The following is a 14,766-nucleotide window of genomic DNA, read 5'->3' as shown; positions in this document are numbered from 1 at the left end:
ATTTATTTGCGAGATATATCAAACCAAAGCATCAAATAATAATTTATGATCGAGGTTGCGAAGACAAGATTAGAATAAGTTACCAAAGAAACATATTTTTACCGAGTAGCATCACATTAATGAAAACCAATTTTTATTTATTACGATTAAAGAGTAACATTGGCTGTTTTAGACCTATAAGAAGAACAAATTTATTATTAAGAAATAAAAGTTATTTTATTAGTTGCGTAACGGGTTATAGTTGACTTAAGCGTCCATGCAGGACTGAGCTAATGTGTTCATCAACATGACATTTTCATAAAGTAAATATTAATCTGAAGAGAGTACATATAATGCATGCTATATATAATTTACCAGGAGTGATTGTTTCAAAAAACACTAAAAGGGCAATAACGCTTACAAGACTGTGGATGAATTTGTTACTGTTTGCACCAACTGTAATGCAATGTATAACTTAAGAAGTCGGTTATCGGCTCATACATGTGCCAAATAAATTTTGCAATACATGTCGCGAACATGTATAAGAAGGTCAAACATGTTACGTGACGAAACCGAAACAAACTCATATAAAGAGGTTTCTTTGTATTTTCTATGATATGGAGACCATGCGCAAACCGGAGAATGATCGTGGAGACCATGACGTGTTCCTACTATGCCTAAGGCATTTATATAAAGCATGCATAAACAAAGACAGTGATGAGCGTTTCAATGCATCCGTTGAGAAAATGGTAACTGCTCGTTTTTTTTAAAAAAAAACATTGGTGAGATTATTACACATATTGTATTAGATAGACCCGTATTTAGTACAACCTGCGCAGTGGTACATAACGGTTGCTGCTTTGACAAAATCCGTTTGAGATCTCTCATTGAGCCCAAGCATATTATTCGAAAACCATTAATTCGGGGCAAAAGATTTTAGTATCACTATTGCAAATAAAGTAATGTTTCGTGTCTGGTACTTATTTCTCGATTTTAATCTGTCAAAACTCATGAAGATTTAAGGTAATTTAAAAAAGGGAGATTTCCCACATTTGTTTAACACACATGAAAATAAAAATTATGCAGGACCATACCCTGGAATAGAGTACTATGCTCCTGAATCGAGTAGTACCGAAGAACGATAGCGGTTGGAGGCATGGGGCGAAGAAAGTGTGCGGTCGGGAGGAGTACTGCGAAAGCGATTTGAGAAATCTTTCAGAAGTAGTTATCAAATTTACAAGTGTAACATTTAATGAAAATGTAACCTGATACGAAAATCTAGCATTTACACATTTTATTATTAATGTATAAATGGAAATAAGGACACTATATCCCTCGTCCCTGACTTCCCTTGTTCAAATGAAAAAACAAATGAATGATAAATAAATAATAAAGCAAAGAAGATTGGAATGATGATAGCCCTGTTTCGGTGAAACTTCCAGGTGCCGAAACTGAGAGGCGCGATCTGTGATATATATCTTACATTTAAACCTCTATCTGTGTACTACCTTTCTATCCCATTCTATGATATACCATATCACTACAGAAAAAGGAGAAAAATGAAAGGCACAATGAATGCTCATCCAAGTACTTAAGAACTTGTTAGGAAAATTAAGATATTATTAAATTCTATCTTCATATATTTACACCCGAGTTAAGAAGAAATAATAGTTTATCTTATCTTTCTCCACTTTGTAGTCCACATTAATTTTATTTCAACCAAGCACGTGTTAAAGTTCTCACTCTGAGAATTCCCATAATTCTTTGCGTGAGAAAAACCAATGCATTCATTCTTTCTTTGTACATGGATATACAAGGATACAAGTAAAACGTCATCCTGTCACAGGTTCTTCCTTTCTCCCTTTCATCTACTTTTATAGCCTCTCAAATCGTTTGATGGTGCTATTCAGTGAGCAGATGGATATTTCATCATCTCTAGCGAGCAGCTTGCATGCATTTTAACCTTATGTTTAATTCTATTCTTGACATGCAATCGCTGAAAATCCCTTTCGGTCGTACATCTATGCCTACAAAGAGCGAAGAGTAAAGCATTCACGCAACGCGCTTTCGGTACAGTGTTATCTAGATAGTTCGTAAAATAGTGCTCTGATTCTTTAAATAATTAAAATAACAAATAAAAAATGAGAGTGTGTTAGTGTTTTTGAATGTGTGTCTGTGTGATTATGATAAACTAATTTCCAACCCAGCAACAGCGCTAATGTAAGTAAAAATTCTAAATGATTGCCACTCCGTTCTGAGTAATAAATGTATGTTTCAATCTCTGGGCGTGTAGCTTTTTATTTTCTTGCGGCCTCTGCCTAGATCTAATAATAGTAATAATAATAATAATAATAATAATAATAATAATAATAATAATAATGGTTATTATTATTATTATTATTATTATTAGAATAAGAATAAGAATAAGAAAATTAATATCTTTGAAGTATATCCGTGGTTTAAATTATAAGTGTAATCATTTTTTAAGAAGTAATTGTCTTGTTACAGCAAAAACAGTTATTGCGTCAGGAACCATAATTGGCCTTTGTGGTAGACAGCATCGTCTCTTCTGATTTTCTTAGATTTTTTAACAACAGGAGTTCATGAAAATTATATGGTAGCCGGAAAATCTAAGGGCTATAATGATGATAATGATAATACTAATAATGATAATAATAAATTGGTAATATACTGGTGCTTCAGGGATCCTCAATTAAATCCTCTCCCAACCTTTCTATCATTCGTTCATTCGTCTTAAAACAAGAGTTTCTCATTAAGTGAAATTATGTAATTATGCCAACTATAACACTGCAAAATACAAAAATAAAAGATTTCAATCAGTAATAGATACATATTCACTCACAAAATTGGATTCGGGTTCTTCTACTTCTAACTAACAAAGTAATAAAACACCGATAACTCTAAATCGCAAGAATCAAACGTGTATCAGAAGCGCTACAAGAATACCATTATATTAAATTCTTCAAGTCCAAAATTTATACTTTTCATCCAGCATTGTTAAATTTGATAATTAATTTATTCCATCATATTTTCATTCAACCACTTTCCGGAGGAAAACGGAGTAGTTAGGTAGAAAGCGAGCGTATCACACGCTATTCAGATATTTCGACCTCCATAGGCAGTAAGGAGTAGGGATCCAACGCATCACTTTTACAAGTTCAGATAATGGAGGTTACTAACCATAGGTTTTCCACTCAATCATTTATTAAAACAAACCCCTGCTACAATAGATTATCGGGAGATGAATACATTCTAATTTGGTCGTCAGCAACTAATCGGATCTTCATAATGGCTTAGCCGCTGGAAATAGTTTAAAATCAAAACAACATGACATGAGGACATGCACCTTAAAAAGAAAGAAAAAAGAAAGAGAGGCAGTGTTACTTGTTGTTTCAAACCCTGTAACGAGTCGCCTTGAGGACACCCCCCGGCTTTGCGACAGGATTGACTCGTCCCATGATGTCGACGTATGAGAAGCAAGAGATTGTCAAAAAATAAGAAATAAAAAGGGAATAGATATTAACATTATGTAATAGTGTTATTTAAACCATGTTAGCTCTTACTTGCACACATATTTAATCTTTGTATTTTTCAGTTAATAACTTTTTTTAAAAAAAAAGAAAGAGTAGGAGTGCGCGAATCTAAGAACAAAATGGAAATCATTCATGTCTGCTTGCGCGTCACGTGATAGATATAGGTTTGGTGTTATGCGGCTGCCTTGTGCCCGCATACTTTCTCTTAGTTGGTATTGCAGGACGGTGTTGGAAATGGAACGAAACGTGTAGCTTGAGTTGCTTGGTATCGATGTCTGTGTCTGTCTTTAACAGTGATGTCGAACGGAGCCTATAAATATATTGGGCATAACGGCACAAGGAAAGAAAAGTGTTGAAAATAGTGATTTGTGCTATGAAATTAATAGCAGTTTCCCAGTGGCAAGCTATTTTGTTAAGCTTCTTTTCATTTTTTTAACAGAAAGATTTCAGGAGAATAGGAGCCGAGGCAGGAGTTGTGCGGGGGACCAAAGGAGGTCAACTTTGTGCCCGCTTTTGTGTTTCGAATTTGTCTTAGTAACCAGTGTAATCTATTTGATTACGATAACCTTAGTTATATCTGGTTAGTTTGTGGAGCATTTTTGCCCCAAAGGATGAATTCTGCATTTTTTGTGGGACAATCAATCTGTGAAATGAACAAAAAAACTGAGAAACGATAGTTACTTGCTTTGGTTTTTATGCAGGAAGCTTTTTTTTCCTTATTGAGCTCAACTGCTAATGCAAGTACTCGATCGCATGCCAAAACCATTTCAGTTTAAATTTTTGGCGATAATCTTTTAAAAGGTTCTACTTAATAAGTGCCGTTTGATTAATATGTTTGTTCTCTTCATGTGACGTCTCAATGGTCAGTCAACGAAGCCAATTCCAATATTGTAAGACCGAGAAACAAGGTAACAAGAAGAAGAAAAATTTGGGTGAGTGAAATTTCAATTTTAGTAGTAGATTTGTCGCATTGTAAACAAATCCTGTCTGGTTGTGAATAGAGTGGTTTCCGCTTTGACTAGGACGTTAATTGCATATTATTTAAATTGCCATAGTAGGGTTAAGTTTCATGTTCTATACAAATTCTCCCCAAAATATTATTTTGAAATTGGTGGAATGATAATCCGGGAGTACTGATACGAACTAGTTTGAAGAATAATAAGAAGTTCGCGATTATTCCTTGTGGATATGTTTATAAATTTAGTAAAACTCGTTAATTCGTCCATAATAAATTTATTTCTGATGAATGGTTTCCATTGATATTCTAGATCGTGCAGCAAAGAGTAAAACTTTTCGAAAAACATTTAAATTTGAAAATTCATTGTGCAAATGTTTGATTGTCTTAAAAGATTACTAATAGTGGAATCAGTAATTTTCATCATTTGGAAATCCAGTACATTTCTTCAAGTTTCACAGTCACGTCCAAAACTAATTGGACTAGGTATAATTTTTAGTAACGAGTGTTGTATTATATATTTTGGATTTGATTGGAAGGCAATTCTTATGATTAACTCTGAGAGATGTCGATGTCACCAATTAACGATTGATGTACAGTCGGTGGCAAAAGTAATGGTACCATAGGTTTTGAGTCAACATTGAAAATTTCACTCGATATTAAAGAAAGAATTTTTCTCTGATTGAAATATTTGAATTGATAAAATGTTGTTAATACTCATTAGCTTCAGAAATATTATATTATTAAATTTTCTTAATTACTTGGGGAAATTACTTTTTACTTATGTTGTTATATTCGAATGAATTTAGATTCAATTCATATTGAGGTACCGAAATTGCTATTAGATAATGCTATTGAATTAACAATCAATCTTTTGAATCAAATCAAATTATTTTGTGATTTGGAAATCATTTACGAATTATTTCGCGAGTTAAATATATATTACTTTTATATTCTCTTTTGTTGTTATTGTTGCCTTATTATTTTGAAATTGGTGGAATGATAATCCGGGAGTACTGATACGAACTAGTTTGAAGAATAATAAGAAGTTCGGGATTATTCCTTGTGGATATATTTATAAATTTTGAACCTTTAGTAAGACTCGTTAATTCGTGCATAATAAATTTATTTCTGATGAATGGTTTCCATTGATATTCTAGATCGTGCAGTAAAGAGTAAAACTTTTCGAAGAGCATTTAAATTTGAAGGTTCATTGTGCAAATGTTTGATTGTCTTAAAAGATTAGTAATAGTGGAATCAGTAATTTTCATCATTTGGAAATCTAGTATATTTCTTCAATTTTCACAGTACATTTCTTCAAGTTTCACAGTCACGTCCAAAAATAATAGGACTAGGTATAATTTTTAGTAACGAGTGTTGTATTATATATTTTGGATTTGATTGGAAGGCAATTCTTATGATTAACTCTGAGAGTTGTCGATGTCATCAATTAACGATTGATGTACAGTCGGTGGCAAAACTAATGGTACCATAGGTTTTGAGTCAACATTGAAAATTTCACTTGATATTAAAGGAAGAATTTTTCTCTGATTCAAATATTTGAATTGATAAAATGTTTCAATCAGAGAAAAATTACTTCTGTTGTTATATTCAAATGAATTTAGATTCAATGCATATTGAGGTACCGAAATTGCTATTAGATAATGCTATTGAATTAACAATCAATCTTTTAAATCAAATCAAATTATTGTGTGATTTGGAAATCATTTACGAATTATTTCGCGAGTTAAATATATATTACTTTTTATATTCTCTTTTGTTGTTATTGTTGCCTTGTGTATATATATTAATCTAACGCATTAGTGTATATACACAACCATCTTTGTTGTAATAAAGTTTGTTATTGAAAAATTTGAATGAATTTTGGTTTTTTCATTATTTATTATTATTTATTGTATTCTGATTTATTTTGTGCATTGCATTAACGTATTCACAAGGAATATTAATGCGCACAACCTAACGCAGCAACTTGAGTTTATGTGTCTGTTCTGCCAAGACCCTTCTTTCGGGTCTGCTGCTCGAGTTTAAATCGATTCTTGAATTAAAAATCTTTTTCTTTTTTTCTTTATTGAGACTCTCGATTTGGATTCGTGTGGCGGGATTAGGAGGAAAGGGTCGTTACAACCCTCCACTTGGAAATACAAATGGTTCGGTGTCATCTCAAATCATTGTCATCAAACGACCACAAAACAGACAATTGTATGTGACAAACAAGTAATCATCTAACTTTATTTCTATTTCAAACGTCATGTTAAACAAAAGTATTGAGATTAGAGTTTTCGTTTTACATGAAAAGAGAAAATGCCAGGTAGAAAAAAAACGACATTGAGAGTTTACCCTGGAAAAGTTCGTATAACAATTTTAACCTTCACTACACCTGTTTTAGTAACAGTGTTCGCTTTTTCGCTAATTCCATACAGAAAAGCAATAACTATTGTCAATTTGTTTAATTGCTTCAGTGCTATTATCACCTAAATTGTACCTAATATAAACATTTCCATTTTCAGCGCCTTTGCAAGGCAGTCATGTGCCAATTACAACAATGTCAGGTAGGCATGCATCATTCACAAAAAAAAATATTACAGGATTCATAATCATAAACATAGTACAACGTTAACCGTAAATATTGGTTCTTTTCACAGAAATTGTAATTGTGAATAATAATAATAATATCACTACAGTTGCGCTCCCAAATAATAACATTTATATGTACGGTCACAGGATGCTTCACAAATAGCATTAGTGGTCAAGGACCATGAAATGTTTACAAGAATAGGAGCACAAAAAATACATATACTATTCAGACGACCTCTAAACACTATTTAGTCATTCCTCAGTTTTCCATTATTATTTTATAACTCTGTTCGCACCATACTAGTAATATAGGCACTATATATACAGTAATATACCAAATAGCTCTCTCAATACCCAATGACAATTATTATTATTAAAATTGTAAAACAAACTGTAAGTATAATATCCATACGGTCTCTACACAATATCTAGTCGTTCCTCCCCTTCCTCAATATTATTTTATACCACAGAGAATACTACACCAGTCTCTTTTCGCACCATACTAGTAATATAGGAACTCTTTCCTCCCCTTTCTCAATATTATTTTATAACTATGTTTACACCATAATACTAAAGTAATCCCAATATAGAGTAATAAACGCCTTTATTGACTTCTAATTTTGTTATATTACTAGAGAACATAAAAATGAAAGTATCATTTCATCAGAAAGAGGGGTGATATCCCACGTATAAAATACATTTTTTCGACTTTCTCTATTACTAATACGATATTGAACATTAGCATCATCCAAGGAAAAATACACAAAAATTCTGGTTTACATAAGTGGATTTGAAAGTACGAAACATATTATACTATATAATGCAAATGCGCATGAATATAAGAAACTGGCTGTAAATTGGGAAAAGAGAAGAGAATGGAGTAATGCTTTGAAGAATTATTAACATTTACAAAAAATCGGTAAGAAAATTAACAGTGCAAATAGATATCAAACCCCATAGATATCTGATATAGGCACATATTAAAGTAAACGTCCTAACAAACAGCGTTCAATGTACAAATTATATGAACGGGCACGAAATTCCTACCATTAGAATATATAAAACCGGGATGTTTCAACATTTGTTATATAATGCATGAACGAGAGATGTAAAGGAAAACATTAATGTAAAAGTTTTCCTTATAAGTAGTTTTATTGAAGTTTTACAAAAGAGAATATTATAGGTTCAAAAAGCTAAGGAAATTCGTAATAGATCATATTCAAGAGCAAGGTAGAAGCATGAGAGATATGGAAAACAATAGGGGAACATATTATTGATATAAACATGCAATGAAATTCATAGACGTTCTCAGTGGTAAGTAGCATCATTTAAATTCGATTGAGAAGAATAATATCCTTCGATGTCATGAGCTACAATTATAAACATATCAAATGAACCTCCTTTGCAGATCAGTACCAAAGTGAGAGAAATATGCAAAACATTATAATCACTCAATTTTGTTTCATGTTTCATACTAAATCATGAATACTTTAATGGCCTCTATATTAACTAAAATTACTTTTTCCATTCATAACTAACTAACATTTTCCCTCGTTTCGCACGTTAATCTATGAAATGAATAAGATATATTGTTAATATTTACTTATTTTATTTATTTATTTATTTACAAGAGGTTTCAGGTACAGCGCTAGGCCATTTTACACTGAAACATTTTAAACATTTTATAACAATTTATTTACGATTTGAGGTGAAGGTGGTACAACACAACAGCGAGATTACAAAAATAGTTAAATAATAGATGATATGAAAGTACACTCACTTAAAGAACGTCTACAGTTTCTGGTAACTGGTTATTGGCACTGACAACTAGGTTTAGAAGCGACCTTTGGACAATATTAACTTTCGCCGCTCGATTGTAAAAGAGATTACTAGACCGTGCTGTTCTAGCGGGAACGCGAAAATTTATCTGACTTAACTACTGTTCACATGATATGTGACCATTCTTACTTTTTTTTGCAAAAATATTAGATCAGAAATTTTGTTTCTCACTAGGGGATGTTTGATATTGAGGGATTTTAAAACGTAATTTTTTGGAAGTGTTCGTAGGTGAGGCACTCCGTAGGATAAAATGGCTTAAAATAAATTAATTACGGAATTTAATTTTTTAATCAGTAAGGCAGGCCATAGACTAGATAGGAGAACAGTAGTCAATAGTGGGAGCAAAATATGACTTATAAAACAAGGTTAAGGAATTAGGAATTTTTATGTCGGTGAAGCGATAAAGGAGTTCCAGTATTCTCATATCAGCGCAAGATATTGTGCTAATATGATCCTCAAAAATAAGCTTACTGTCAATGATAACACCAAGATCTTTGAAAGAGGAGACGGAGCTTATGATCTTATGACCAATTTTGAAAATGTGTTTTATAGGTTCCTTTTTAGACAAATCGTAAGAGAAGCACATTTTTTTAATGTTTAAGCTAAGTTTCCAAGAGTTACACAAGTTGAGAAGAATGGAAGCATCATGTTGAAGAGTTATCGCGTCGTACTCGGATTGAACTTGTCTGTTGGGTTTGCAGTTATCAACGAATAAAAGAATATTGGTGGAGCTTTTTGTGAACAAAGAAGGCAGGTAATACATGTATAATAGGAGGAGAAATGGTCCCAGGGCACTGCTTTGAAGAACTGTAAAAGTTACGGGAATAAAATCAGAAAAGTACCGGAAACTGTAACTCGTTGTGTCCTATTACGGAGCTAGGTTTAAAGAAGACTAAGTAATTTGCCATGCAAATTGAATCTAGAATTAAGTTGTTATACAAGAAGATAGTGTGGAAATGAATTGAAAGACTTAGCTAGGTCCAAATACAAAATGTCGAGTTGAGAATTTACTGAGATTCTGTTCACAGCATGGTAGAGAAGAACAGTTAAATTAGTAACACAAGATTTTCCTGGCAACAAGCCGTGTTGTGAAAAGTTTATAAATGGAGCAACAAATTGAAATATCCTGCTTTTGATTATCTTTTCAAACGAGTGAGAGAGATGATAATAAAGAAATAGGTCGATATGAGAAAACACCATTTATATTCTTACTAAATTATGAATAAAAGTGATATTAGCTCTATTCCAACAGTTGGAAAAACACTTTCTACAAAACAGCGATTTAATAAATTCGAAAGATTTTGAGAAAGTGAATTGGGAACGCTGCGTAGGAAGCAAGCGTAAATTTCTTTCGGCCCTAGGACGCGCTGCTGGGTCTACGTCAAAATGGTATTGGTACAAGACTAAGATTCAGAATAAACAGGGTGAAGAGGGAGAGGGAAAGAAGGAGAAGTGGGATGGGACGAAGCAAAGCTACTAGCAAAATATTCATGAAAAATCTTAGACCTTTTTCATTTGCACATGCATTTTTGTAGGTCAGTTCAGTCGGTATACGAGAACTATTTGTTTATCGCTGTCTAGAAACGCTTGCTAATATTACTTGTATCAATTGTAATGGGCTCAGTGTACTGCTCGCATTTTCTTTTCATAAGATATTTACTGTGTCTTGTAATATCTGTAAAGTTCTTGTAAATATATTCACTGCGAAAATACTTCCATAGCTTCAATGCACTTTTTCGTTGCGAAGTAAGCATTTTAGTTCGTCATCAAACCACGGGGGGAACTTTAAGAAGGTCTCTTACGGAAGGGAACAAAATCTTTAACCACAGCCTGTATGACGTCAGTAGAATCGACTATTTTCTAAAGTAATATTTAAGTTATAAATATAGAATATCACTATAAATCCATAATATCATTATAATCATTCATTTCCTAACTGAAGTTCTCAAATTATTTTCTAAAAAAAATCTCAAACCTTGTAAGGTAATTATTAAAATTACTTCACTTGCAGTCTTGTTCCTGTAAGAGAATTCGTCAAGGCTGTTCATGAAGTAACTCAAAATTTAAAATCCATATTCAAATTTAACTTGCTTTGTAACATTATTTGGACAATCATACACAAGTAAGTGCTTTTATGTTACGCAAAACAAAAAAGTGAAACAAATAGATATAATTTAGCATGTTTTCTCTAATTACAGCTTTCAGTAAATTGGTGTTCGTTTTCAGGTTAGTGTTCATGTTAGTTACATATATTTGAAATTACTTAAAATTTGAAAAGTATTAGCTAGTAGTTGCAGCAGCAAGTTTGATTTAAAATATATATTGATATTAAATAAATTTATTTTGTGTCTACCGAAGACTTGTTCCTTAGATTATGAACGCTATATATGATGATTGTAAAAATTGACAGGATTGTAAAAACGCACTTACCATCAATATGAGGAGCACATATCGTCAAGTAGACAATGCTGAGGAACACAGCAACTGTTTTAAATACTTCCATTTCTTACGCCACCTAGAAATAAAATATGGCATCCATATTGTTATATACACATAATAAGGATATTGCTTTTAAATCTACGATACCTTTTAAAGATATTTGTAAAGTTTCATATATAATGTTCCATTTGTTTCTTATGGAACGAACTATCTTACCATTTTCAGTAGCTTGATTTAACACTACCTTATCAGAATTATTACTTTGATCGTCATTTTGTCAAACACGTATGAACATTTAGCTTCTAACCTAAACTTGAATTGATTTGTTATATTTTTGAAATTGCTAGGTTAAATAATTCCATCTGCAAAAAATAATCCATGCGTTATATCTTAAAATAATATAATTTATAAAATAATATAAATTCTCCTATTTAAAATTTGGGGCCTATCATTTATCTTGTTTCACACTTATTTTACGACGATACAGACGGTATAGACGGTACAGACGGTATACGACGGTAGGATAATGACTATATTTTCAACAGAAATATTTATAGTAAGTTCTGTGAAATTTTAGATGTCATTAACACGTTTATTTCCATGAATATATCATAATCAATCTATACTTAGAATAATGTTTCCAGGACTAAATTTATTAATTGAATAAATTCCCAGGAAGAGCATAACTTCGCCATTTTACACAGCAAAATATTGACAAAAGAAAAAAGACAACTAAAATAACATCAAAACAAAAAAAGTGTCAAAAACGATGAAAGAGTAATATTATTTCTTCAGAAATCACTTAATTGCTATTCCTGATACCGGGTAGTTCGAAGAAAATCCACATTAGTTAGTAAATGATTATAACAGTTCGGTAGTCTGTAAAACTAAATCTCTGTATAATTGCCAAAATAGAGTGGGCAAGTTGGAAAAGGTAGGTATTCCGGCTTATGTGGGAAGGGACATGTAAATTTAGTTCCGAAAGTAATGTTTCCGTTCTGAAGTTTCCGTTAACTATTTTACGATGAAATTTCAGATCAGAGATATTTTTGTGTATTCTCGGAGTCTGGGTATTAGGATGGCGCAAAGGTTGATCCTTAGATAATATTCGACGTGCAAGAGCACGAAAGTAGAGTACATAAATAAAAAAAATTGAGATTTGAGACAAGTTTGACGAGATGTGTATTTGGTGCTATGGCCTATATGCGAGAGCATTGTTCGAATTTCGACCTTGGCTGCTATTGTAGTTTTAGGAAAGTTGATTATGATGAAAGTGCTTAGTTCAGTAAATCGTTAAAAAAAGCCCCAACATGCCCATGGAATTCTTGTAGATTGGGATGTTGTTTTTAGGGAATGTGAATTTCGAATCAAAGATGACATCACGATCACTGTGACTGGAAAAATTGTAAAAGCGAAATCAATTATACGTTATGTGGATGGAAAAGAATTTTTTTTTACAAAGTAACTCTTATTACAATTCCTAACTGTTCATTTTCAAGTGTAAGATTTTACACCAGCCTATAAGGTAATCCATGCTCTCCTGTAACACAATTGATTCATGGAGACACGAGATTCTCTGTATAATTTACGGTCTTCAGCGAAAAACAGAAGGACACTAGGATTAAGTGATAAGTTCGAGCAAATATCATCCATATATAGGAAAAATACCATGGGGCCAAGTACACTCCCTTGAGAGCATGGGTTGAAATTAAAGTCGCCCCGGAACTCTCTCTTTACTGTTCTTCACGTAACTGGGGATTAAAGAGATAAATTTACAAAGTAAATGCTGTTCCATAAAGAATGGCAGCACTCTTTATTGTTGTTTTCATGAAAAAAAAATCTAAGCCCAACATCGGGTATCTTCGGAAGAAAGGGAACCAGGTTGGAACCTACAAACCAACATTTGCAATCGGGAAAAGATTTGCAGTTGTGTATTTTTACTTTTAAATATAATAATACTTGTCATGAAGTGTAGATAAAAAGCAATATTGATTGAAATATGGTACTCAATGATGCATCATTTTGAAACATTAATCTCAGTATATGCTTAATACGAATAAGAAATAATAAATAATAAATATAAAATATAATTTAGATATGTAAAATATCCTTTCCGTATGCAAATGACTGATGAATGTTAAGACATAGGATATATTTCTCGCCTACGTAGTGAAAAAAATCAAAATTGAAAAAAAAAACAGCGCTTTCAGTGAATAAGAATTTCATTGCCTTGTAAGTCCAGTATACATCGCTACAAGAAGATTACCAAAAGTGCATGTATGAGCTTAGTAGTAAGCTGTTGGATTCTAAATCGTATTGTCAAGAGTTCGGTTTTCAATTGCTTCATTTGTTTTTTATCAAATTCTTTTTTTCCGTAACGTACGAAAAATTATATAAAATAATTACATTAAACCTCATCAGTTGTCAACCCACCTTGTCGAGCCTTTAAAAACATGTACGTAGCTCAAAATGACAGAAAGGTCGTCCTCCTAACATTTTCTATAATGTGCGGGAAATTCTATTACTAATTTCAAAAAGTAAACACAAGACGAGTAAGGTTTAGATTCATTGTATTTTCAATCATCAATCGTGGTGTGATAGTGTACTGTGTTATGTGTAGGATGCCCAAACATTTCCAGATCACAACTTAATGAGTCTGATTGATTTCTCTTTTTGATGGTGTAAAACAAATAAGAAACACATACCTTCTGGGTAGCTGTCGATGTAATCTCTAATGAAACTCAAGGTGCAGCAGAGTAAACTCCAACTTATACGATAAAAATTGTTGCTACGATGTTCCACTGTAGAACGGCTATAGTACTTGTATAACGAACTAGTTGACCATAGCTCATGCATGAACTTAAAGTAAATCTCGTCGAAATATTCAATAACAAAAGATTGAATTGCGAGTCTCTTCGTCGACTAACAGTCTGAAACTTCTCTCCGTCGATTCGCCGAATGTCCTCTGAATGATGACGATCTTCGAATCATCATTATCTCAATTTCCTAGAGTATTTATGTCAATCTAGTTATTCTCCAGTCTGCCACTTTGCTTCACATTTCTTCACGTGTTTGCTATCTCATTGCCGAAATTAACGTTTCTGCAATGATCATCAAATAGACAAAATCTCCAGACGTCTATCTCCGTAATCTGACAATTTTGTCACATCCTAAAATTTTATGTTGCTGTTGACAAACATTACAACTTATTCTTTCAGAATTTGTGACACAGCATTATTTATGTGTTTTTCTTCGTAATTACAACATTGCACATTAATACATGTCTACTTACATATGACACAACCAAAACATAGAAGAACATTTAATTTATTTCCTTAACCTAATTTATTGTTTAATTTATTTCCTTAACTAATTTCCTTAACCTAATTCTGCAATTACTTAACT

General features: G+C 32.3%; 1 long non-coding RNA gene across 1 annotated transcript in view; it reads right to left on the bottom strand.

Annotated features, from left to right (window-relative positions):
* The window catches only part of LOC145683321 (uncharacterized), a 336,041-nt gene that overhangs the window by 236,817 nt on the left and 84,458 nt on the right, over nt 1-14,766 (bottom strand). Inside the window, exon 2 of the long non-coding RNA XR_014131038.1 lies at nt 11,353-11,437. This is a non-coding gene — a long non-coding RNA (uncharacterized LOC145683321). The remainder of the gene's footprint in view (nt 1-11,352; nt 11,438-14,766) is intronic.

This window comes from Thermobia domestica, chromosome 4, assembly GCF_964235325.1.
Source record: "Thermobia domestica chromosome 4, izTheDome1.hap1.1, whole genome shotgun sequence".
In the NCBI taxonomy this organism is placed as follows: Eukaryota; Metazoa; Arthropoda; class Insecta; order Zygentoma; family Lepismatidae; genus Thermobia; species Thermobia domestica.
This window is presented reverse-complemented; position numbering and strand designations above follow the sequence as displayed.